The sequence below is a fragment of the Zonotrichia albicollis genome, chromosome 6 (genome assembly GCF_047830755.1).
Source record: "Zonotrichia albicollis isolate bZonAlb1 chromosome 6, bZonAlb1.hap1, whole genome shotgun sequence".
NCBI classification, from domain to species: domain Eukaryota; kingdom Metazoa; phylum Chordata; class Aves; order Passeriformes; family Passerellidae; genus Zonotrichia; species Zonotrichia albicollis.
Genome location: NC_133824.1, coordinates 50,463,204 through 50,490,059, shown reverse-complemented (window position 1 = coordinate 50,490,059; position 26,856 = coordinate 50,463,204). Strand labels below are relative to the sequence as shown.

At 39.4% G+C, this 26,856-nt stretch overlaps 1 long non-coding RNA gene across 1 annotated transcript in view; it reads left to right on the top strand.

Annotated features, from left to right (window-relative positions):
• LOC102063085 (uncharacterized) overlaps nt 1-26,856 on the top strand; it is a 261,997-nt gene that overhangs the window by 9,959 nt on the left and 225,182 nt on the right. Inside the window, exons 4-9 of the long non-coding RNA XR_012580644.1 lie at nt 13,261-13,380; nt 15,309-15,439; nt 18,264-18,319; nt 19,379-19,686; nt 20,205-20,335; nt 22,469-22,523. This is a non-coding gene — a long non-coding RNA (uncharacterized LOC102063085). The remainder of the gene's footprint in view (nt 1-13,260; nt 13,381-15,308; nt 15,440-18,263; nt 18,320-19,378; nt 19,687-20,204; nt 20,336-22,468; nt 22,524-26,856) is intronic.

Here is a 26,856-nt window from a genome sequence, read left to right as displayed (position 1 = left end):
TAAGGCCTGAATCAGAAGATTTTATATTCCTTCCTGTGCTCCTTTTATTAGCTTGGACTGGATGTTTTCAGCTGCCATGTAATACTGAACAACGAAAAGACACCTCACTGTAAACTTCTCGACTTTTCACCAGCACCAGAAATGTCTTAGAAGTTTCACTACAGAAGAACAGGTGATTATTGTATAATTGATGCTGCTCAATTGGTGCTGTGTGGGATAAATGGGGGTGATGCAGGCCCACCTTGTAAAGAGAGAACATGACACAAGGAAGTTGGTAATAATTTGATGTAAAAGGACCCTTAGCAAGTTTGGAAACATTATGATTGCCAGATGTGCTCTTCCAGATGTCAGGATTTCCTATTAAATGCTTCTTCCGGTCAGAAGGAGCGGTGCCTGTGATAGAGTGTTGGAGCCTTTGAGACATGAAGGTTACCTGACCCCAAAGATTAATTCTGTAACTTTTGCAGCAAATTATGCCTGTTATTAGAAAATATTGTGATTAACTCCCAGCAGAACCCTTGACTGTTCAGGAACATGCTGTGCACAGAGGTGGAATTGTCCTGCCAGGATGCTGCTCAGTCAGTGACTTCCAACATTCCTGCTGCATTTGAGTAACCTTATAACATGATATAACCCCTGATGATTTCATACACTGCTGCTGCTTCAATTCCTTCTCCTTGGACTTCTCTACAACTGCAGCCAGATGTTTGTGAGCCAGTTATCACCTGCTGCAGAAGGGAGTTTGCTGATGTGGTGGAACTAAACCGAGTTTTTCTCATGACCTTGTAGCTCCTCCAGATCCTAAGCAGCACAGAATTGCTTTCTAAACTTGCATTTCTGTTTGAGTTACCTCAAGCCATGTAGCTTTGTTAGTCAGTGCTTCTCTCCATTAGTCTACCTTGCCCTATCTGAATCCCTGGAGTTGTCTTTGCCTTAGTTATTCACACTCATTTTCCTGTGAAGGCCTCAGGTCCCCAAATCCTTCATGGTAGAGAAGATTTGACCTGTCCCTGCTTAGTTTGACCTGTCTCAGGCTTTTATCAACCTGAGCTGAATCCCTGTTCCAGGATCAGCTCTGTTCCCTGGGATGCAGTGATCGCACACAGGGAGCAACCAGGCCTAAGATCTAAGAGTGACTGTAGAGAGATGCAAGAATCACATACAATTCTTGTGTGTCTCAGCTCAGTGCTTTATCTGCATAACAAATGAAATAGTTGTTAAAAATCTATTTGGTTATTAAATACTTTACTTAGTAACTAATGTATATTAATTTTTAGCTTATATTCCAGTACCTTGCATTTTTCCCCAGTTATTTTTGACTTGAAATGATAGAGAAATAAGGTGGAAGGATCTTATAGATAGTCACAACAATAATCCAGTACTTTTAGGAGCATCAGCCATCCTAATCCAATCCTAGAAGGTGATTCTTCTCCTGAGACTAATTGCTGTATGGACCATGTCCCCTGACAGAGCCACACATTGCTACATGGAGTTCTCTGTGAGCACAGGCTCTCATTAATTAATTAGAAAATCAGCCCTCCTGACAACTTGTGGGTGTTCTAGTAAGGCTTGAGCAGTGTGGAGAAGTGTTTATGGGTTGGATAAAATATTATTATGAAAGATATTGATTATATGCTCTCAGCAGCAGTCCAAATTGGTTATTTCACATTTTGGCCTGGGCTACTGCTGAAAGTGCACGGTGCTATCTCTTTTTAGATAGTTATCTGTGGCCACTTCACAATTATTTGGCTTGATTATTTATGGAGAAACTTCTCAAAACTCATCTGTTTAAATGCCAGCCTGTGGTTATGGTAAATGGTCCTCTGGCTTTCTGTGCTCCCTCCAGCAAAGTGACTCAGCTGGATTATGGGTAAAAAAGCAATGGTGTTGTTAAAATCAGTTTTTTGTAGACCCAGAGGGTCAGAGCAGCAGCCTGGAAATGCATTGGGGTCACCATGGAGAGAGGAGAGACCTTTAACAATTACATTTAATTTGACTTGCTATCAAACAGAAGTGGATGACAAAGCAGGAAATACAATCTTTAGGCACGACATGAAATAGTATTGCTGTCAACTTGAATAAGAAAATCTGACTTTATTATAGCAGCTACATATTTAAATAGCCTGTAGGGTCAAACAGCATTTCCTAAAGCCTTCTGATAGCTGGCCTGATAACGGCATAAGCACTATAAATATCCTAAATCAATAATCCTGTATCACTGCTGAAAGCAGGCATGTTCACATATCACAGCAGATGGGAAGAAAGCAAATAATATTTGTTTTGCTTTTCAAATTGATTTCCCATTTTTAGTAAACCAGAGTATGTCCATATGTTAATCAGATTGCTAAGAGAGATAGATGAGGGCAGCAGACTTTTACTTTACCTGCTTGCAGAAGAGGGGCAAGGAAGGGAGGAGGAAGTCCTCCATGACCCTAAAAATATCTGTGGCAAGAGCTTCTGCAAATGTGATGCAAAGCCTGTACTTCCCTGGAAATGCCCTCCTGTCCTTCCTCAGGCAGATCAGCTTTACAGGGCTCAGTGAGCAGCACAATCAGACCTGTTCTGTGAGGGTTTTCTAACCTTCCTTTGCTCTCCTTTTGTAGAATGTTTGCCATGATGAAAATTCCAGTATCCTGATGTCAGGCAGGAAGATCCAAGGTTTCTGGGAAGTGCAGAGGCTGCAGCCCCTCTCCTCTGCCTTCCCTTGCCCCCCTGCAGCGCCATGTGTTTCCCTGCTCCTGCACACTTGCACTGACACAGGGCTATTTCAGCTGTGCTGTGCCCTTCCACAGAGCACAAAGGCTGTCCATAATGGCTTCCAAATGCACTCTCAGGTCCTATTATTTTTTTTCCCTTCAGACAGGAGATTTTAATCAAATTTAACGACAAATAGTTCAGAGATCATTTGTGTGCACATAAACTCCGATGATGTTTATGAGCAACGTGCAACTGCCTGAGAGGAAATGATGGCACCCTTGGTGTTCTGAGCATATTTTCTGTGGAAGGCATTTAGGTTCCTTCTACAGGCTTAAGTTTTATCCTGTATATGCAGTGTAAAAATTTGAGAACATCATTTTAATGGACCCTTGGTTGATACCCCTGGCCTGCCAGAAGCTCACATGGCAGCTGCAATCCTGCAGAAGTTGTTTTTGTGTGTTCATGCCAGCGTGGCACACTGATGTTGTCCCAAATATGAACATCAACTAAACCTAGGTAACATCTTGCATTTCAAATGCACAATAAGTGTTGCAACTAATTGGCAGTGGCCCAGTTGTCTATAATTTATTGTTTTATGCTTGGCTGATATGAGTTAATATAAGGTGGTACTAGCATCCACATTGAGTCCCAGTTACCTCCTTCATGCTTTTGGCATGCAGGTGGATACAACAGGTGAAGCTCTGAGCTTTGAATTAGGAAACTACTTTCAGAAACCTACCTTCTGTTTCATTTTTATCAACTTCCTGGTCTACGCCTTTGTTCCTCTTCTTTTGATGAAGACCTGTGCTTCCTGCCTTGTAGATTTGAAAAATACACCAAAGGCTGGGATGTGGTCAGATCCCGTGGAGACAACTGAAAGAAAAGTGAGTGTGCTGAGGATTAGTTTGTTTAATCTTCATTTAGATTATTTGCTGCTGGGAGCATGAAGGGGAAGGAATGAGATTAGAATGAAGCTGTTCACTTCTTTCCTATGTTCAATGTGCATTGGCCATCCTTGGGAAGCATCTAGGAAGTCCAAATGCAGGGCAGGACCTGAGCTGATCATTCCTTATATTCCTGAACTTGAAAGGCAAATACAGAGTACCACCCATTCCTGCAGTTGCTTTTATTGTTAGAAAAGACAATTTTTTTAGAGAGGAAGGATGATTTTATGGAGCTGGAAGCCAGATGATCTCACTTCTAATCCTGGTGTTGACACAGATTTTCCTGTGTGACCTTGGAAAAATCTCTTGCTACATTCCAGTTTCCAATCAGTAAGATGCAACAGTAATTCTTTGTTATCTCTAAGGAGCACTCTGCAGTTAATGCATAGCTTCCAGACACATCTATAGGTGCTCAAAGATGATATTTTCATACCTAGTCATTTTTTTTGTGGTGTTCCTATAAAAACATTTAAACAAGTTTGGTCTTAACTCCTGTGGCACTTTGGGATCTCTCTTTCTGTCTTCCATCCACACGTAGCTTAATCCCTTTCAAAATTCTGTCGTGGACTGATGTGCTGGCATAATAGAAGATCTCTAGGAATAAATTCAGCCATTAAAGTACATTTTAGCAATTCCATTAAAGAGAAATCAGCAGATGTAATCAAGTCAAACTGTTAAAATATTTTAAAGTCACTTTGCTAAAATATGGAGTCATCTGGCCCTCTTGGTTGAGAACCAGGCTGCATCTCTCTGCTTGTGCTGCCCACTCCCCACATTGCTGCTTCTCAGGAAAAGAATGCAATATTTTCTTCCCTCATAATTTCTGCCATCATCTGTCATTTTTTATATGCCATCATGTCATCAGTGCTGTGTTTTCTAACACATCCTCTGCCATTCCTTCATACCTAAATACACCCTCAGCACAGTTTCTGTGTGTTGCTCTTTCTTCTCACTGGGGTTCACAGGAACCAAGGAATCTGTGCTGCTCCAAGTGTTTGTGCTCCCTACATCCTGCAGTTCCTGCCAGTTCAGCTGATCCGTGGCAATTATGGATCACAAATGAGGCAGATATTTTGCCTCACTGCTGCTTTAAGCAGGGTAGTGATGGTGTTCTCTGAGTACCCGGGGTGTGCCATTTCCAAAGAGAATTTTTTGACACCTGCCTTTTTATTTTGCAAGGCATGGGAAATGTTTGCAGTGGATCTCAGCACTGAACCCTATATTGGTGACTCTTTCATGTTGGTTTAATGGGCAGAGCCTCAACAAAGATCAGAACATTTTGTAGAAGCCACTGAAAACAGTCTAAGGGAGAAGCTAGAGACAAAGTGACCTGTCTAAGGTTATGGAGCAGTTCAGCACCCAAATCAGGAGCAGGTTGCAGTCTCCTCAGAATAACTGAGATCTTTACTCTTTACCTACCAATTTATATCAGGTTCCAAATATCCCAAGTGTTTATCCAGATCTTTACTGTGTGTATAGCTGAGTCATAAAGGACTTTTCCTTTTTTTCCTTTTCCAAATAAGCACCATTTAAAATTCATCACCAGCATTTTGTTTTTGTTCCTTATATTTACTTGGAGTGTCTTTAGCTACACATCTGATTCTTGATAGAGACAGGTACTGTAATTTCTGTGCTTTTAGCTAATCCATTTAATAGTGTGTGTGGCTGGTTTTGAAAGCAAATAAATAGTAATCCAGTTAGACTTTATTTAAATCCATCCCCTAGGAAAAATTATCTCAAGTGCTACAACTTCTGACATTCATCAATCTAAAAAGAGTACAAAGATGTGTATAAAAATATGACCACTGAACTCAAGTGGTGCTTCAAGGGCATAAGAATAGACTCATTCTATTGCAATAAATAATGTTATGGGGTTTAAATGTGACTAGCAGGTCTTGATTATGGCCATTAATATTGGTGTTTAATAAAGAAGGTCTCATAAAGGCACTCTACAAAGGTTACCAAATATTGCAGAGAGTTGCTTTGCTGTTTGCATCAGCAACTATTTTAGGTAGAGGGAGAAAATTGTGAAGTGTTGGCTGTTAATCTTGGGTAAATGTAATAGATTCAATTATGTAATGTGACAATGACTTTGTTCTGCTTTGCCTTGGGTTAGTTAGAATTTAAGCTTTCCCCTTTAGGTTTATTCAGATTGTTAAGTGGCTGCTGAGAAGCTTGAACCTTGTCAAACAAACTTGGCTTTAAATTTTAAATTATTTTTAATCAATATGTGAAGAGGCCAAGCTCTGCCATATGTTACTCACCATCTATTAGTTGGTCACTGGTCATTAAACTCTCACTAAAGTTTCCTAACTGTGACTATTGTGGAGATTGTTTTTCTGTCTTTCTCTCTCTCTCTGTAGAGTATGGGCAAAGGGGAGCAATCGTGGCAGATTGCCTTGAGGACAATAAAAACTCTCATGTAGTATGGTTGTTTGTTCAGACACAAACAATAGAGACATTTTGCTATTACCATTTGCCAGCTATCAAGGGGTTTCAAGCCCCCTCCCCCTTGGTGCCTACAACTCAAAACAGATGCAAAATCTTTCTTTTCAGTCCCCTTGAAATGACCTGTGGTGGTGCAGTGTCATTTAGAGGAGAAATTATTGGAGTGAGAGTGGCTGGTAACAATAGGGGCCTTGTGCCAGGCACATGACAGAACAGTGAGGGGGCTGTTGGTGACTTTATTGGGGAGGGGAACAGCGATCTGGCAGGTGCTGCCATTGTTGAAGGTCCCTGCTCCTAGACAGCGGTGCAGATGAGTTCATGGCACTTTGTTCCAGCTCTTTGCTCGGGTTCAGTGGAGTGACACTGGTCAAGTAGCTGATCCAGCTTTTTTGATCTCCTGGGCATGGTCCCTTCTGTAACACAACCCTTTATTGCTGAGATATGTCAACATGCTTCTGGGCCATATGGCTTCAAGCTAGAGTAACTTTTATGCTCTCTGAAAGGGACATAATAACTTAATGTTTGCTTTGCTGCTGCAGCCCTGGTCCTCAGTCCTGACCCTGGCATTGATGCCATCCAGAAAAACAAATTCCAGTGTGTTGATACAAAATAGATCCCTGGGTTTGATGCTGAATTCGACAACCACCTAAAGCAACTGTGGTCACCAACTGAAAGCACTGGCTATATTTAGGTATGTGGTCTCTGAGTGTTTTCCTTTTGATCCACAGAACCAAGCTTCTGGTGGTGGGATTGCAGCAAACTGGGGTGAAGAAGTTTCAATTTCCCTGCATCACAAGAATAATGTGAATGATATTAAGTAGGAGAGGTTAAACACACTGAAGTAAATGGTGTTAAGTAGGAGGGGTTAAATGCATTGAAGTAAATGTATTAATGCATTAATTTTACCCGTGCTGTCCCCTTGCTCAAAGCACCAGGCCACACCATAATGGCTACATCTGCTTCTGTTGTACATATTGTTTAGTTCTAGTTTTTTTGGCTCAGAGAATAGAAACTGGTCTTTCTGTGGGGAAACAAAGAATTTGTTTTTGTAAATTGCCTTTTTTTTTTCCTGAATAAATAATGAAAAACCTGGCAGATTGAACAGATCAGCCATATGGAAACTGGCAAATTTTAGTCTGCTAAGGATAATTAAACATGGATGTTATGTGGTCTAATGAGATACATGTTTGTGGTACAGGGGAGGACCAAATGAGGAGATAGTGCTCAGAAAGAGAAATTACATCTTTGGATTTTGAACTGCTGTCAGAGGAAAGATCTGAGGCTGTTTTGAAAGTGGTTAATAGACTTGGGGTAGGCAGGTCTCATCAAAACAGTGGTTGTACATCCAAAACTGGAAGACAGTTTATGAAATTCCAAATAAGGGATAGTTGGTTTCTTAATGAACACCCCAGAGCAGTGCTGATACATTAGAGTAAGCAAAGACTTAATATGTGGAGGAGCTCTGACTGTGTGAAACCATTTGCATTGCGGATAAATGTTAATGTTCTCATTAGGCAAGTTTGCCTACCACTTGATTTTCAGTATATAATATAAAATAAAAGATAAATCAGTTTGCAAGTAAAGGTCTTGAAAATTTGACACTGAAATGGACCTGTAGATGTCTTTTTTTAAAAATAGCATATGCAAATTACTGTAATTGCAAAGTGCTCTATAGTGATCAGATAGAGAACCAAAGCCTGAAAAGAACCACTGAAGATAATTTTGCAGGAAAACTATGTAACTCTTGTTAGGAAGGATGCTAAATCAAATGTAGCAGCTCTTTTGAGATATGCCTCCTCATAAAATGCCATGGTGAAAAGCCTTCCAAATTCCAAGCCTTCCAATTTATTTTGTGGGAACCCTATAAATGTACCACATTTTATCATATATTTTAAATGCCTACCTACAGGGTCTTCTTAAAAGCTGATGAAATCTTCAGTTAGGATGAACAGGTAGCACAAAAGGGAGAAGTTACTAGAGTAGAACCTGGAGTATAGGCGAGGAATGTGTTAGGAAAAGGCCATGGGGTTTATAGGAATGTTCAGTATTCGTGTAATGGGAAAGGGCTCAAGGATGCAACCAACCTTGTCAACCACTCCATCAACAAACATGAGCTTCTCCCCTCAGCCCCAGAAATAACAAGCAGAAAAACAAACTGAAAACAAACCTAAGCGGTAGCAGAGGAGGGTGTGGCGAAATGTGAATTGCTGAAGAATATCCCTAATCCTCCCAAACTGCACTACTTGGAGTTCTCGGGTGAGGGAAAAGTCCCTTCTCTGCATGTGCTACTTGCTCACATTCTGACCTTTTGATGGAGTAAAATTCTGCTTTCTCATCTGTGTTAGAAGTAGCAGAAGGAGAGGGATCACTGCCCAGGTTTGGGGAGGTTTTCATCTGGTTTAAGAGTGCACTCAGATCCTATGGATGGCAGAGCCAAAAATACAGAGGGAAATGAGAGCACACTAAGCCCAAAACTCCTCACATTCCATTAAGGTTGTGTGGCCAGCCTTAAGTGTGACTTTTAAGGTTTTCTGAATTTTAATGACTTGATCTTGCCACCCTTTTCACATCTCTGTGTTTAGCCATTTTCTTAAGCTGATTTCTGTCTGGATCCTTAAATATTCTCAGAGCTGTCTGTAAGCTTTCTAATAAATAACATGCAAAATAATAAAGGATAGACTGAGTTTCATAATGCTGTTAGCAGCAAGAATTTGGAAACAGGTCATCTATGGTTTGTTTTTTTTTTTTTTTTCCCACAAGAGGGTTGTGTATCACAGAGGTAATGATGGCAGATTAAGGTCCATCTCACCAGGCTGAGTGCACAGGAATCATCCTCAAGGCTTGTGAAGCTGAGAGTATTTTGACAGTACTCAATAACCACCCCTCATTTTAAGCTGGAAGTAGTAATGAGGCTGAATGATGACGCAGTTTACATTAAGGGCTTCCTAGTTAAGCTTTTTTTTGTTAAAGTTTGAGAATTTTCCCTGAAACAGAGATTTATATTAATGAGATGGGCTTAGCAGTGATTTCCTCTTTGTCATTAAGTAGACTTGGTTACTGTGGGCAAATAATATAGGAATATATATAAGGAATACATCACTTGTGCACTTATGAAATTATTTCTCTCCATTTTTGTAATATAAAGTCTTGAAATGGTCATGGAATTTGTTTGTGGGGGATTTTTTTGTTTGGACTTTTTTTTTTTGCCTTTGGGATTTCTTGAAAAGGTAGCATCACTTCAATGACATTTGATGTAATACTCCAGTGTGATGCTGTATTTGAACCCTTGTGCTTTATACAGCAAAAGCTACAATTAGCTCACCTTATTAACTGTAAACAGTAACTACCACCTATAAAATCTAGTTGGTATATAAATAATAAAATTTTTTTTAGTATCTTTGCAGAGTTCTTACTTTTCTTTCTTGGAAGAAACAAAGACGTTCTTCCAATCCCTGTCTGCATAATTAACTCAAGAGGAGACACTCATGTAAAAATAAGTTACTTAAATTATTTATTTTTAGGTATATTAGCCTAATTCAATATTTTGCCTCATCTACCTGTCTGAGACTGAAGCCAGAAATTATACAAGTGGTACTATGTATTTTTTTCAAATTTATGTTTGTAAATACTTGTCCTGCGTGAACTGTGGTCTACCAAAACACTAAAGTTTATCTCACTGGAATGAACAAAATGAGAAATTACATGGAAACCTTGAACCTCTCTCTTAAAAATACCTAACCTGGAAATGGCTGTCCTAGAAGTTATCTTTTAGGAACATGGCATAAGAAGTCTAAAAATTATCCCAGTATAACTTTATCTCCAGGATAAGAAAATGTGATCAAACCCAAGCATGTCAGCAGGATGGTGCAAGGCACTGGGGGCATACTCAAAGAGTGCTTTGTACAGCAAGAACTATCAGGCTTTTCATTTGCTGGGCAGAAATCTGTATTGAGGAGTATAAAATTATAGGGTTTTTTTGCAATCCAGCTTGCTTTCTTAAGCATACACCCTCCAAAATGGAAAATACAGAATGGTAAGCACCAGCAGACTTTCTTGTGTTAAAAAAGCAGAACTGTGCTTGATCATGTCTGATGAAAGTGCTGATGTGTGACTGGGTGGGTAGGGTAGGTACTTGTTGGGAGCCATGGGTGTGACCAGTCCCCAGAGATCTGCTTTAACACAAGGGCCATCACTGGTATCTTGCTAGAGAGGAATCAGGTGTCTCACTTGCAACATGTTTGTTCAAAAAGGAGAGTTAGAAATACGGAGTGGCCATGGAAGCAGTACATAGAACATGGGAAATAAACACCAAGGAACGTCATCAAAGCTTGTTGCTAATAGAACTGAAAGTGTTCCACAAATTTCTTTGGGCTTTTTTATGAATTCAGTGCAGGTTCTCTGTCTTCTGTTGCCAATGGTGAGGGTTTCAGTGGTTCCCCTGCCTGTGAAATCGAATGCTCGTAGGGGATTTTTCCCCTGCAGTTGCATCTTTGTTTTGCTGAGGAATAAAACTATACAAATGAGACTGAGGCGACAAAAAAGAAATCAGGCCACAACCAAAGCACCAGGAAAAGCATTCATAAGTCAATTAAAACCACTGTTCTTATGTAAGGAAGATATTTTAAATGGTTTGATTTATTAAAAAAAAATCCTAAGGAATTACTATTAATACAACCAATCAACTATTTTTAAAGACTGTTTTTGTAGCTGAAGGGGAAGAACAGTAGCTCTTTTATTATGACAGGCTAGCACTCCTGGGAATACCCTCTCCCTGTTCTGCTGGGCACAGAGTATGTCTGAAGAGATGATAACAGCAAGGAGCGTATCATAGCTTTATGATCACTCATCAGCTTTGAGGAGCCTGTGAAATGAAAGGCCCCCAGACCAGCCAGGGTTGAAAGGTTGAGGCTATAACCAGACTTTTTGTTCCTGAGACGGCCAGAGCCCTTAGCGAACAACAGACAACTGTGAATAGATGATGGGCATCTTTGCTTTGCTGCTGCTCCCTGGTTTAAGGATACTCTTGTCCTCCTTCTGCCCCTTCTATATTTGACAAGTTTGCTTTCAGCAGATATGACAGGCACTGGTGGGGGTCACTGGCCCAATTCCACATTTCCACACTTGGCTTACTCCAAGTTCACTGGCCTGAACTAATGTCTCCAATGGAGGTCGTACTACTGAACATTATGAGTTTTTATATATTAAACATGCATTAGTGGGTTTACCCTGCTTATCTGACAGCTGTAGAAAAATAAAGAAAATTCAGTTTGAACTTTAAAAAGCAGGGCTTAATTTATGTCCGCTACTTTTGTTCCTCCCCTTTTTTCAATTGCCAATTGCAAAGCTCAAGGGAGATAATAAAATGGAGGAGCTGCTACTTTATACTTCCACGTGCTTCCTAGTGCCTGTGCCTTACTGGGTGAGCTAAATCTAAAACTAGGAAAAGAGTTTTCAGATGGAAATTTGATTAAACAATGCAATCATCTGTCTCACAATCTGTTTTTTTATAAGGGGAGAATTTTTTTTTTCCAGGGGGAATTTTCTTTCAGAGGGTTTTGTATGAAAAGGCAGACGTCATGAATACTGATGGGAAGGGCTCAGTGTTTTGTTATTTCTGTTTAACAAAGACAAAATGCTTTAATAAAATCAGAAAACACAGATGTTACTTTGAGTATATTTTGCATCTTTTACTTTTCTTTTTTTTTTTAAGGTTGGGAATTATCCCTCCCTCAGACTGACAATAGCAGCTCATGACAGACAAAATTAGCAGCTGGAAACTTAGCCAAAAGTTTAGGCTCTTTAGTTTGTTGTTATTGTTTGGGATTTTCTTAGATGGTGAAAGGCACACTTGAAGGAAGAGGCACGGATGAATTGAAAGCCCTTGTTTCTCACTCTCAGTACAGTTTGACTGGGTTTTAGTTTTTATAAACAGTTTAATATGGGAAAATGCACAACTCTTTGTTTAGAAATTAGCCCATTGTGTTTTTCTCTTTTTTGTGTGTGGGGACTTCAGAGGGGAGTCCATGTGGTTTGATAATATATACTTTTCATGCTCATTTAAAAGCACTGCATTTTTGTTAAATAAAAAATCACTTCCTGTATGTCATTGAAAAAACAACACCTACCCATTTCTCCTAAGTAATCTCTTTTTCATGGGAGGAATGAAGAGATACTGGAGATATCTTTTCACCCAGACTCATAATTAAATGAGTAAAGCAAAATAATTTCCTGTTTGCCCAGGAATTCTGAGGCATCATGGTTGTATAAAATTCTGTGCATTTTAGAGTGGAAAAGGTGGTTATTAGAGCCTTTCCAGAGCCCAGAAAAAAGTCTTCTGTCATGACCGTGCCACTTCTATCATCTGTGCTTCTCTTCATTCTCTGCTCATAAAGATGGACACTGGATTGCTCTTGGAGTGCCTGGAGATGGGAAGGGATCATGGCTGGGGACCCCCTCCAAGGCCACCTGACTGCAGGAGCTCCACTTTCCCCAGGGCCAGGAGACCACTGAGTTTACACTTTGTGTGATGTTAAAATGCTTCTGAACACAGTGGAGGAGCAAACCTTGAGAGCATCCCTTTCCATGAGATCTACCCTAGATCTGTTCAGTGCTGGTTTGGGGGGAAACATGGGGTTTTTTTTTGTTTTCATGTACCTTTACTGCATCTTGGATCTCTGTCTTGATGAGATTGTACTTTGGAACATTGGTTGCTTCAGAGCTTTTACCTTAAGAAATGAGATTTTCTATTAAAGATCAATGGATTCAGAGGCAGGATTTTACTCTTTTCCTGGTTTTCTACAGTAATGTCTCTCCTTTGTTCAAGGTGCTTGGGGATTTCCTAATGAAACTCGACTTCCTGGCATTGCTGGGTGGTCAATCAGTACCTGTGCAGTGTATTTGTAAGTGGATCTTTTCCCTATGCTCACTGTTGTTCTTTCAGGGTATAATGTATTCAAAGAAGATATTTCTGGATTCATTGTGCCTCTAAGAAGTTGGAGAGAGTACCAGGAAAATCCACCTATCTGCCAACACTGCAATGTAATATGATCAAATAAAAGTATTAGGATTTGGGAGGATTGCCTTCTCTTTTTTGATGTCATGTGGGCTCAAATGTTCTCCAAGTATGTGGCAATGGAAGGGAACACCTTGTAAGGATTTAGCTTTATTGCAGGACAGCTGTAGCACCTACTGGATGGAGCTAAACAAAACATGTGAATAAGAAATGATGTTGTCATGAGAATGGATCACAGAGAAGAGGAGGAAATGCCGCTGTCCTTATTCCACTGAAAAGGTAAACCAATGTCCGATTCCTATGTCAAACAGCCTAGCTTGTAAACATTCCTTCTTAGAGATTTGTTACCTGAGATAGATATAAATCAACACAACAACTGGATCTGATTTCTAAGAATGTTCCCTGAAATACTCTGTGATTCCTAGTGTGCAGCTGCTGGAATAACAGGGAGCTGTTTGCAGTGGTAGAAAATATTATATCCTCTGTCTCTGCCTACTAGATTTAGTAAAGGATCACTTTAATATTCTATTATTTCTAAATAATAGCATTTCTAAAAAAATATTCTAAATTATTTCTAACTCTGAAAATTGTGGCATTTACTTATTTCAGTGTAATTTTCTTTTTTGGACTTTGTGGAAACTTGCTTTCAAAACATCCCCAAGTGCTGCTTCATATGTACACATAATTACTCCCTACCTGTATTAGTGCTTCTGATGCAGGAGAATCTTTCCATTTCAAGGTATTCACCCGATGCTTAATATGCAGTAGTGTTAGAGATGCAGACTCAATGGTGAAAATAAGGTGAGCTGTGTGGCCTATATCCATGGCTGAAAACTGAATATTCAAGGAAATGGACCCTTTTCCCTGGGCCTCTGAGAGGGTTTGGAATATGATTATCCACAGACTAACAGAACTGGGGAATAGTGGAGAGAGAGAAGGGGGTGTTGATGGAAATGCAAGACAAGGAAAATATTTTGCATAGGAAAGCATTTCATATGCAGGAAGGATAGTACTTCGTGCTGTAAAACACTCAGCACTGGGGTTTCTGCCTTTTCACCCAGTTTATTTGTTCAAGGCCATTCCCTGCCACTTCCATGGGGGAGCGCCTGAGCGAGGGCAAACGGAGCAGAAGAGCCTAATTAAAGTTCCAGGGACTAACAGAGCAAATGTTAGTTTAATGATACAATTGCAGGTCACAAAGAAATTGGAGCAGATGCCCCAAGTTTTATATGTTTTTGGTAAAGTGAGCGGGAAACTATGTGCTGAAGTGAGGTCAACAGATGGAGGAAGAGAGGTGCTGGAGAGGAAGAAAGTTACACGCCCCTCGACAAAATCAAAAAAGCCCCCCAAACCCCAATCAAACAAACAAAAAGAACTAAAGAGACAAACCTTGGAAGAAACAGATTTTTAAACAAAGTTTGCCAAATAAGCAAACTTTTTTCCCCCCTTAGAGCAGATGTGAAGTGCCTTTTCAGTTAATTTTGGATAAAAATAAGTGAACACATGCTGTGCTTTAATAAATCTTGGCGCAGCCACAATAGGGAAACTCAGACCTTGGTGAAAATTCTGTGTTGGAGTTTGGTGGCACTCACCAAACCTCTCTGTGCTCTTTCCTCTCCTTTTCTCTGTGTTCTTTCTCCTGTGCAGAAGCCAATTTCCGCCCTCCTACACAAGGACACAGCCAGGGCAGGTAGATGATGCCCATGTCATCTGGGGAGTACCTGGTGTTTCAAAACCTCTTTTCTGAATGTGAGGCTGGGAGTTAGAGCTCAGCACCTCAAAATCCTCACCCTGTAATAGAAAAAGGTCCTGCTGACTGATACTGGGCAAAAAGTTTGTATTTTCAAAATTCCTTCCTTAAATTCCTGCCCAGAAATTCAGCTGCTAAATTTCCTTCTTAAATTCCTTTTTCAGCTGCAAAGTAATCTGGTTTTCATAAAGCCAAGAATTGGTGCAAGCCTCTGTGAATTTCTGTGTTCCTTTTTATGAAACAGTGTAATACTGTCACAGACAATTTATCCCACTCCTTCTATTTTGGGTTACTATTTTTTTTGCTTTGAAAAAGCGTGGTAATGTTTCATAATAAGTTTGCATAACCATGGAGTTCTGTCTCTGTATTTGCTATGCCCTCTTCTCAACCTCCCAGCATTGTGCTGTCTATTGTTTATTCTGATTATTACTATTTTTTGTTGTTGTTTTTATGACAGGGATCAAGAGCAAAATCTTAGCTCTGTAAAGACCAGTGGAAAAAATCCCAGACTTCAGGAGAATCAGGATTTTATCCTAAATCCTTTTATTTTCCTGACACCCTTGGATTAATCATCATCATCATCATCAGGTATCATGCTCTGATCCCTGCCAAGCATTTTGGATAAAGGTTTAATAGATTTGGTAAATCTGGGGTGTGTTATAATCACGCTCATAACAAGGACAGAATGCACAGGGGGAAATTATCCTGACTGTAGATGTGTTGACATTGGTGAGCCTTGCAACATATCACACATTTATGCAAAGTCCTAAGTTTAGTAAAACATATAGTTGGCAAATTCCTCACAGTCCATTATTTTTTCTGGACTGGCCAGAACCTTTTTGGAGAGCAGCTTTAACCCAGAGAAGAGATTTGATGTATAAGTTTCATTATGCTTGCAGCAGCTGGTTTTTGTACAAATCTTGTGGTACATGAATCAAAGCTATCCAGATATCCAGAAAGTGCAAACAGAGAACATGAATCTTCCTGGTGTTTTCCAGAAAAGGCTTGAAAAATTCTGTTGTGTGAATATACTCTGCAGTTGATCCTGTAGGTGGCACTGAAAGAGGCGTTGCCTTGAAGAGGCTTGAAGAGAGGATTTTTTTTCTTGAGCTAAACATTCTACTTTGCTGTGTTTTTAGGTTTTCCTTAATGCTGTTTTTGTATGAGATCATAGTTCACTCTGTTCAAACACCTGTGGAAAATGTTCAGACACCTCTTCTTGTGGAGTAACTTGGAACACCCCTATAGATGTCAATGGTTGTGCTTGTTGGGGAAGAAGGCTTTGATCTGGATGTAGATGAATAAAAAGTATGGGCTTCCACAGGCACTGTGGCACAGACAGAGCATACTCTCAAATGGAACATATTTTTCCACCTCCAGAATCCTTGGAAAGCTCCATGAAATTCATGTCTCTGGAAACTATTTGGTTAATGTGCACTGTAAATTTACAAATGTAAGCTTGTGTCATGGAAAGTCCAGTCCTCTCAGTCAGTGCAGGTAACCAAACCTGCTGAATTTTGTTACTGTAGATTAAATTGGCCTTGAATATTTTTCTCCATGTGGTACACACAGCACCTGATCATAGATGTGGTGTCAGGCTCAAAATAAAGCATTTCCTGTAATCAGGATCATACTTTGCTGAGAACTGAGAGGAAAAATTGCCTCTTGGTTTCTCCCTATTTTAAAGCTGTCAGAGTGCACAACTGATTTGGGAGTCTTTGTGAAAGGTTATTAAGTTGTGACAGAGAATGGGGTGAGACACGATAATCTGAAGGCCGTTTAGATTTAGAAACAAAGTCAGATGTAGTTTTAGAGGCCTGAGTTCTTTCTTTCCTTTTTAGTTTGAAAAAGGCTAATAATTGTAAAATGCTCTTTGCAAGCAGAAAAATACCTCCAGTCCAGTCTCCTGTACTCACATGAGACCATGTGTTTCTGAAACAGCCCTTGGCCCTAATAAATTTCCTACTGAGATTAGTTACAAACAAGATAATTACTCATTTCTAGGCCAAAAATGCATGAATTGCCTGGAATTTAAAATAGTTGTGTTTACCTTAATTAATAGATTGAGTCAACAGAAACAAAACACTTCCTTCTCTGACTGTGGTTTTTTTTTGTTGGCTAAAACCCCAGCTGTACTTGACTATCTGCACTACTTTCAACCTATAATCAATTTTCTATATTTGGGCATTATCTGTTCAATGTGAGCAACTGCTTGTTTGGTTTCCATTGAAATAGTTCACTCAAGACTGGTTTTTTCATGCTGCATTTCAGACACACTGACACAGAGGTCAGAGATTCAATCCCATGAAATACTGGCAACCGATGGGATGAAATGCAGACTGGATTTGACAATGATTTGTGCCCACAGTGAGCAAATGGGAGGATATTGAGAGGGATTCAGATCAGAGTGAACAAATGGGAGGATGTTGAGAGGGATTCAGATCACAGTTCTGATAATCACGGGAACGATGTTGTGTTTTTACTCTTGGTTGTCCGTGGCTGAACCGGGCACAAGTGGATGCTGCCTCAGAGATGGATTTTAAAAGCACTCAGGCTGTGGCAGTGCAATATGGAAGTTATGTTTTTATTTACATGCTCCTGATAGTTCTGTCTGGGAACACTTCTGTGTCTTGCCAGCTACTCTGGTACCCGGTAGCTATTCTGTCTTTCCACCAATGGTTTTTGCAGACTTCTGCCAAGTTTTTCTCTTGTGTTATGAAAGAGATAAAAATAAAATGGGCTGGACCTTGATCAAGAAATGATTTCAGATAGAGTTTGGCAACAGAAGCAGACCCTCAGCAACATTTCCATTGTACAGGCTCTCTCTTTTTGTTAACTGGGCAGTATGATGAATTGCTAGTTTCACTTCTTAAAGTGCAAGAACAAAGACAATGACACTATGGAAAATAAAAAGGATGTCCAGAGTATTGAGTTTAAATTTAAATCTGTCTCTCACAGAAAGCCAACTTTAACTACAAAGATAGTAACACACCTCAGAGGGATATGGCTGAAGCCAGAGAAACAGAGATATCTTTAAAATTCACTGAGATAAGTGGACTAAATCTTTTTGGTCCAATTTCTGAGGGAGATACCAGCATTGTTTCAAAGATCTTATTGTCATGCCAGTATTTGTCACATGAATTCATCTGTTTTCAGTATATTAAATTTTTTATCCTCAGTGATTTTGCTCTTTGAAAATTAGGAGATGTGGATACAACACAGTTTTAAACAAAATGGAATTAATATAAATTTATTAATTATTAGGGATTTACTGAATCAAGTTATGTAATATTGAGACCTCTCCTATCAAACCAGATTAATTCTGATTTTGGTTACACTTCTCAGTGATTTTTTTTGTTGGTGTCAAAATGTATAAAGGTGATTTAAAAATTGCAATGTTTCTTCCTGACAGTCCTGTGGTGGTTGTTAATCCCTGCTCTGTGGAGTGATAAAAATCTTCCTGCCTGGGTAAGCATCAAAAAGTCTTTGTCCCTTTTCCTGCACTTTATCCTGTGGCAAACTCCTGTCAAATTTGCTGCTCGTAAGAGATTTTCTAGGTTTTTGGTTCTAATTGAATAAGGGAGTTTTAGGCAATTTTCTGGGGTTAGAGGAGTTGCAGTGACCATCTGTGGTGCTGAAAGAGTCATTAACTTTCCATGGCCATTTCCACCCATTGTCCTCCTTTTAGGCTATGCATAAGGATTCCAGTTAGCAAACCAAATGGGACTGATGGGTTGGGTTTTTGTGTCACGGGAACACCTGTCCATTAAGGAGAAAACTTCCCACTTTTTCTTTTCAAGTGGATCAGTGCAGGACTGTCAGTTGGGAGCAACATTTGGTCAGGGGCAATCTGGTCCAGGCTGCTCTGAATCCATGACCCCAAACTGGAAGGAGATGTTTCCTGACCAACCTACTTCTTCAGGGAGAAAGTTTAGGCTGCAATATAATTTTGGGCTGTGAAGCAGCACTTGTTGAACTTTAATTATGCTTGGTTATAGTTTCAGCAATCTTTTTCTAACAGAATTCTCACCTACAAATGACTGTGGGGTTTTCTAAATGAGTGCTTCTGTCTGGTGTGGAATTAGGGTGTCAACAAGCAGAGAGATCCTACATCCTGATTTATTAAATGGCTTAAAAACTGGCAAATTCCAAGTGGGAGATAACTTTATTTTTTATAAGTTTTTTTGCACTTCCTATTAAGAAGTTATTTGCTTTTTTCTTAAGGGTCAGACAAGTACTTAGCATTACTACCTCTATAGATCTTTTCTTCCCTCAGCCGCTGGTGTATCATTAGTCAGTTTCTGCCACATTAACAAATTCTTCTTCTCAACTAATCCTTGCGTGTGTTTTATGTGATTGTTCTGGTCTTTACTTTTGTCCTAAAATGTTGTTTGGTGTCCTGGGTTTATAGGAGTTGTCATCCTTGTGACATCTGCATTTCAGGAACAGGATTTCCTATTCTTTCTGGGGTAAAATTTCCAAACTGGGCTTGGAAAGTGAAATACAATTGTCACTTTCTCTCTACAGCACCTACATGGTTACAAGTTCTCTATGGAAGTGGTACAAAACCTTTCTTCCTACACAAAGGATTTTTTTTTAATTAATTCAGCGACAGGAATCAAAAACCAGTGTGGAAAACATGAAGTATTCTGTAGCAGTTATTTCCTTGAAGGACCAGTTTGGATGCACACATATCTTGCCAATGGAAGGTTTTGCAGAATAATGAATATTATTCAACAACTTCAGTGAATGTTGTGGAAATGAATGGTAGTTGAAGTAAGGAAGCAAGTAATGGCTTTTTGGAGCAACAAAAAAGCAAAAAGAGAAAGAAAAAGGTACCCCTGTTTTATCAAATTGACTTTGTAACTACCTGTCTTTTGAATGTTTGACTAAATTAATGAATTTATACTCTAGGACTTTCAGAATATTACACTTTGGTTAAAGGCTTCTGGTGAAGATGTGATTCCTTGTACTAAGGCTCAGAGAGGAACAAGACATTATAGTTAATTATTTTCACATCCTGCATATGGAAATTAAAACACTGACTGGGTTTTTTTAATTTGCATTTGGTCTGGTTTTTTAGGTCCCTCATGATAGACTGCCTCTCTGTTGTGTTAAAATATTGCAGAGGTGATGGTTTTTGAATGATCCACCTCTCTAAGTGGCTGTAATTTCATTGCAAGTCCTCTGACATCTTTTCTGACTGAGATTAGAAGAAATCAGACCTAGAAATTCAGAATAAATGAATACACAATTTCATTCAGCTCCTTTTGGTGTTGGAACCAAACACAAGAGTCTAATTATTGAAATATTATTATTAAACAATGTTTAATATTATCCTCCTTTTTTCCAGCTGTAACTTGTGGTAATTGGTCTCTGAATGGATTTTCTGTGGTGCACAGAATTTGACCCTTAATGCTAGCATTAGATGGCCAGTGGAAAGCTTGTGAATTTTCAAGGTCTTCAGCCCTCTGTTGTCAGAAGGTAACAAGTTCCTTTCCATCTTTTTCGCTTTCTCCTTCTCCTCCTCCTCCTCCTCCTCCTCCTTTTTTTTCTCCTTGTTCTTTTCCTGTTTCTTCTCCTTCTTCTTTTTCGTTTGCTCCACGTCTGCTGTAATTTGGCAGACAGCTTTGGATTTCCTTCTCTTTTCTAGAATCTGTGGTCATGTAAGTTATCATCTATAAAATAGCCAGAAACAGAAAGCTTGTTCTTGACATACCCACATACCCTGTGGAATCAAAAAAAAAAAAAAAAAAGCAAACCATTTCCTCTGACTTTGTCCTGTTAGTAATTGCTGTTGGAGCTTGCCAGGAGGAACAGGGTCTGTCTTCAGGTTAGGATGGTAAACTCCAGTGTCCTGCCACACTAAAGAAAGCTCAGTTTTTGTTTCCTGCAGAGTCTGAGAGCCAAACTTGGGAGCAGGGGAAGAGCAGAAGGGTGGGCAGGGTCTGTGTCCAAAATGGAGAAGTGCAGCAACCAAGAGAGAGCACCAGGATGAGGAGCAGCCGTACTCTGTAGTTTCTGGTCTTATTTAATGATTTAGAGATTTTAAAACTTCAGGTGTGGACTAGTTGACTGATATTGTGTTGCTGTGAGGAAGTGACAGAATCACTGTCAGAGGATCAGGAATAACTTAAATACAACAATTTATGAATAATTTACATTTATTGTTGGATTGTGTGAATCATTCTTTAGAAACATCCCTTCCCTTGTAGACTCATAGAGTTGTTTAGATTGGAAAAAATGTCCAAGATCACCAAGTTCAGTCTTTCCCCCACCATGTTCACCACTGAACGTTGTCTCCAGGTGCCACATTTTCATGGCTTTTAAATACTTCCAGGAATGGTGACTCCATCACTCTGGACAGCCTATTCCAGTGCTTAACAACCCTTTTGGTGAAGAAATGTTTCCTAATATCCAATCTAAACCTCCCCTGGTGCAACTTGAGATCATTTCCTATTGTCCTTTCACTTGCTAACCTAGGAGAAGAGACCTTCACTGTCCATAGAGGAACCTTTCCTGGCAGGTCTGAGCTTTTGGGATAATGTGTACAGCACTTAAAACTTGGGCAGACACATTTCAGGCATCCCCTTTTTCCAAACCATAGTGAATTTTTCTATACTGTAGATTTGTAATACACATCAAATCAAAAGAGATCACTTGTGTGGCTTTTACTACAGGAAGTTAAGAATGACTAGCATCATAACTAATAAAATATTGGTCATTATATAGGAGTATTTTAAGAATTCTCAACTAATATTATAAAAACACCAACTTGTAGAGGCTTTTGATTTAAAGAAAAGGCTCACGAAAACTCACTTTGGACCAAAGCGCATCAGCTGGTGTTTGGTTGGATGTCACAAACACAAGGAGGCCAAAACTTGTGAGTTAGACCTTCAGAAAGGATGAGACTGACTCAGAAATAGAAAGACTGTATTGTGACTCAGCCATTTTTTTGGGTTTGAATGTTTTCCAGGCTTGGAAACTTGTAAGGGGTAGTTATTATTGGACAAAAGGCTACCACCAGGAACTCTCAGAAAACACCAATAGCCTCCAACATATCCGTGAGAGATGGTGCCAGTTATAGCTCTGTGTGACTTCTGCAGAAACAGGGTCCTTCCAGGGGGACACTTGAATGATCAGACTGGCAGGAGTGGCTGCATGGAAAATTGCTCTGTAATTCCCAGCTCTGGGAAGCCTAACTCTGTCCATCCAGAGGGACAGGAATAGTGACTGAATGTGAGTGATTCTGCTTTCACCTTAGATGGTGGCCTCAGGGACGAGAGAACTGTGCCACTTACACACAGAAGTTTAATGTTTGGATAATAAAATTAGTGAACTCTGATGGATTAAAGCAAGAGTAATGGGGAGAGGATAACAATCTTCTCTCCTGCCAGTTTGATACAAAAAGCACTTCCTTCTGTGCTTCCCTGTTTTCTCAAGGCACTTTGTTTCAGTATTCTTTGATCACTAGGAAATGAGGAAATTGCTTCCACTGCCTGCATTGCATTTCCACTTGGAATACAGAGTACCCAGCTAATGTTGAGTGGTTGATTAGCCCTGTAGCTTTAAGGGAGAATTTGAACTTGCTGAGTTACATTTCTTTTCCCTCTGCAGGTAATGACTGGAAAGAATACAATGAAGGCCTTTATCTTCACATGAGAATTAAAAGGTATTTCCAAATTTATCAACTATGTTCTTTGCGACAGCAAAGGTACTAAACTGGTGCCCAGTCATGCTGGCAGGTTTTTTCTCGTGTTTTTTGAACACAGCTTTGAAATGTTGGTTCACTTCAGGTGGGTTGTTCAACACTGAACAAGTGGGGATGATTTTCAGATGATTCAGTAGCCTTCAAGGGAAATTAATGTCAATTTAGGTCACAGTCACACAGAACATTCTGTGGTTTGTAGCCTGTTCTCAGCCTCCAGGACTTTATGTCAAATTGAGGCCCTCTTGCACAGATACTTCTCTGAACAGATTTTTTTTTTTTTTTCCTTTTCAGCAAACTTTTTTTTCAATACTGCTTTTGGTTCAAAGAGCTCCAGTTTTTTCTGTTCCTAAATGAGTTCATAAGTGAGCAGAAAGATCTGGGAGGTTTGGATTGAGTATGCTGTCTCTAGTTTAAACATGAGATTAACCTTAAGCAAGACACCAATCTCAACAATATCAGTAGGATTACTCCTGTGCCCCTGTTTAAGAAGGGCTCAGGAGTATCTGAACACCAAGGTTGAGATCTTACATATTTCAGAAGAAACAAGAATTTCCTGGCTGAGGTACTGCAAATTCAAACTAGAAACCTGCCACATTCCTTTTTAATAACCCAAAGATTTTTAGATTTTTAATATGTTACATAGTTACTTTATTTTGCTGGTGGGATTTTACTGATGGGAAGCCCAAGGCTGAGCTTCTAAAGAAATGAAATTCCTCTTGCATTGCCTGTTGCTGTTAATTTAGGCTCTGTTATCTGTGGGTGTTTTGGTGCTAGAAGTATGGCATCACTGTGGGTCTACAGTGGCTCCCCTGTGCTGAATCAAGTCTCCTCTTTTTTTTCTTTTTTTCTTTTTTTCTTTTTTTTTCTTTTTTTCTTTTATAATGGGTGAGATGTGTTTAATTTATTGTAGGAAACTCTTAAAGATGCAAGATCCTTTTTAGAGGCTTCTACAATAGCCGTGAAACACTTATTTAATCCCATTGAATGGAGGGTAGATTTACTAGCTGGGCTAGACATGATTTTTGTTCAGGAGTCATCTTGGAGTACATCGAAGTTTAAGGATCTTAGCAGAAAACCCAAGGAGAAACAAAAGGAGTAAATTTTAAAAGGAACTTTGTCAAGGAGTTTTAGATGTTAAACAGATAGAAAAACCATGGTGGCTTGACTGAGATGAGTGTTGAGTTTGCAGAATCGTTACTGATCTGGTGAGACATGCTAATGAGGCACTTTAAATGCAAGTTTGATGGAAAAAGGGGCAATTTCATACCAAAGTGCAGCAAGGTTACTGAATCAAAGAAGGTACACTTCAGTTCTGCAAAAGGGAACAATGCTTCATTGTCAGATCCTTTTTCTTTTTACTTTAAGCATGTTTTAACTACACTACTTACGAAATTGTACAATGTGGCTTGCACACTGATTGAGAATTTATGACCAGAAACAAACCTGTTAGGGGAAAAAAGGAAAATGAGTGTGATCCATACTGTAGCTGCAGAAATAGTTTGAATGAACTTAACCTGAGCACAGTGGGGGGTGCACAAATGGTTTTCAAGCCCAGGGGCCTGGGACCTGAGTTCAAATAGAATTTCGTCTTTCAATAACAATTTAAAAAACAAGGGAGAGTGCTTAGAGACATCTGTGGCCTCTCAACCTGTGTTAATATAGATGTCTCAGTTTTGTCTTGAAAGGCCCCCTTCAGAATTGTGCCTTGTCAACCCATCCACCGTACCAAATTCCTCAAATTGCATCATGTCTGAAGCTCACAAACATCTTGTTTTACTTCCAGTCATTAAAGCCGTTTCGGTAAAAATAAAGACCAACAACATCAGCATACTTGGTCTTGCTGCCACGAAAAATTGCCACACAAATCTTTCGCTTCCATGGAGGAGAATCCAGGCTCCTTTAGGAGATTTATGGAGCAGCTTTTGTGCATGATTGCTGCACACAAATACAATGAAATGGTCTAATTTTTGCCATGCGGTTTGTTAAAAGAATGGACAAAATTCAGTTGCAGCAAAGAGCAGACTTCCTTATCCTCATCTGGTTCAGTAGAATTGCACTGGATAAACTATAAAACATGTTGCTCTGCCTTGGTGTAGCAGAGCCCCAGCTCTAGCAGTTAAATTTCACTTATAAGCCATTTTTAATTTTTTGTTTTCAAAACTGGAATCTGCCTGTGGCAATATATTTACCATTTCACATCTTGTGAAAGGTTGCTCAGCTGGGTTCTGAATTTAACCTCCCATTTGTATGGGTTCCCACAGGCACTCATAGTCAGAGTCAGAAACCACAGAACTGGCATAAAAGCAAAAAGGTCACTGAAAAGGAGAAGCCCAACAGTTCCTTTCTCAGACCTCAAAATGGAATTTATATGAGGTTTCAAAAATTGCTTTAATTGTTCTCCACATTTCTCTGGGTTTTTTTGGGGGGGAGTTGTTTGTTTTTGTGGGGCATTTTTGTTTTGGTTTTTTTTTTTTTTTTTTTTTTTTTTTTTTTTTTTTTTGCTAAGCTTTTAGTTAATATCTTGGTCTAAAAAGGACTATCCCAATATGAAGGTTCTCTTTTTGCACTTCAAAATGAAAAATACGTAGTACCTCCATGAGGAGTCTTACATTGCAAGGCCTTTCTGCAAGGCTTTGGTATAGCACTCATATTAAGCAGGAAGGTGTTATTTCACCATTGCATTGAAAAAGATCCACAGTAAAGATTATTAGATTCTGTGTAAGCTGGCAAAGATCAACTATAGAGCTACAAACTCCTACAATTTATGTTGGATTTTGCGTAGCAAATTTAAGTTGGATTTTCACACTTTGTTTATAGTTGGGATTAGTAATATCTCCCCTAAATAGGATTTTCAAGATTGCATTTAGATGCCTGCATATTTTATTCAGTAATAGTTTATCCCTGGTCAATTTTTTTACTATTTCAAGACATCACAGGAGATAGATATGTAGACATATATATATGACTAAAATGAAAATTGTCCAGTTTTATATATGCACATTTTTTACCACAGAAAATGTCAAAGTCTAGGTAATAATAATCATAAAAGTTGAAAACTAGGTGGCAGTAATACCCAACTGTACAGCCCTCCTGTGAGCAATGTCTCCGTTTTCTCAGGAATTCTGGGGGTGCTGCAGTCTCATACTGAATGGCTCAGCTATTAACAGACAGGAAAAATACAGGACCAAGTGTTCAAATTAGTTCATTTACTTAAAACCACAGAGTTAGTTACAGTCAAAAATGCAATAACAAGAAGAACTGAGGTTAATGTCATAGGAGAACTAATTAATGCAACCAAGCTTGTTTAAATATATATGTTAAAAGCAATTTCCTTTCTGCATGCAGTGAGTAGCAGAGGAAGAGGAGCTGTGATTAATTCTGAAACTCTTGTTTCTCATGGTTGAGGCCAGAGGACAGCAAATATTCTAAAGTCCATGAGCAGATTGCTGTTCCTGTCAATGGGATGGGCATTCCACTCATGTCAGAATTAGCTAAAAGTAATGACTGAAATCAGTGGGATCACTCTGTGGAAGGATCATTACTGGCTGTGGTTGCAGGAGTTGATGGTGAACATCATCATTTATCTTTGAGGTATGGGCTGAGGCTGCAGCCCTGGAAGAATTGGACAGCAGTGAGATTTATTGGCTGACTTCATTGTTTAAATGCAGCACGCTTGCCTTAGATTCACACAATTTAATTGCATGTGCAGAGAAGAATGTGATGCCCTTTTCTGGTGAGCTGAGCTGCCTGTGTGGCAAGGCTGTGCAGGAAGCTTTGGGGAGCCCTGTTCTTCTCTGCCTGACACCACTGGAAATGCCTGATAATAACTTTATTCCTATAAACTGAGTTTTTTTGAAAAAAACGAGCTGTCTGGGCTACCATGCTGGCAGACATTGTAGAGATTTGTTCTGTGTTTGATTTCAATTGATGTAACTCTGTCTCTGACAAAGATCTTCTGATGTCTGCTCCTTTTCCAAAGAAATAGTTTTGTACTTTGCATAATCCTGATGTCCTGTGTTAAACTCAGGATAAATCAATGGCACTCCTGCCCTTAATATAATCCTGCTTCCTCTAGTTCTCAAAAGAGAACTATTAAATATATAATGACTACTTCTTCTGTGCCACATGTTGAGTCTAAGTAGGGTATAGCAGTGATCTTAATGTCAAGAAATATCTTTTCCCAAACCAAAGAATAACAGGAGGGCAATTCATCTTAGCTGTAGGGTTACTGGCAGGTACCAGTCACTGACTGACTTGCTAACCCATAGGTAACTATTAATACTGATGTTTTTCC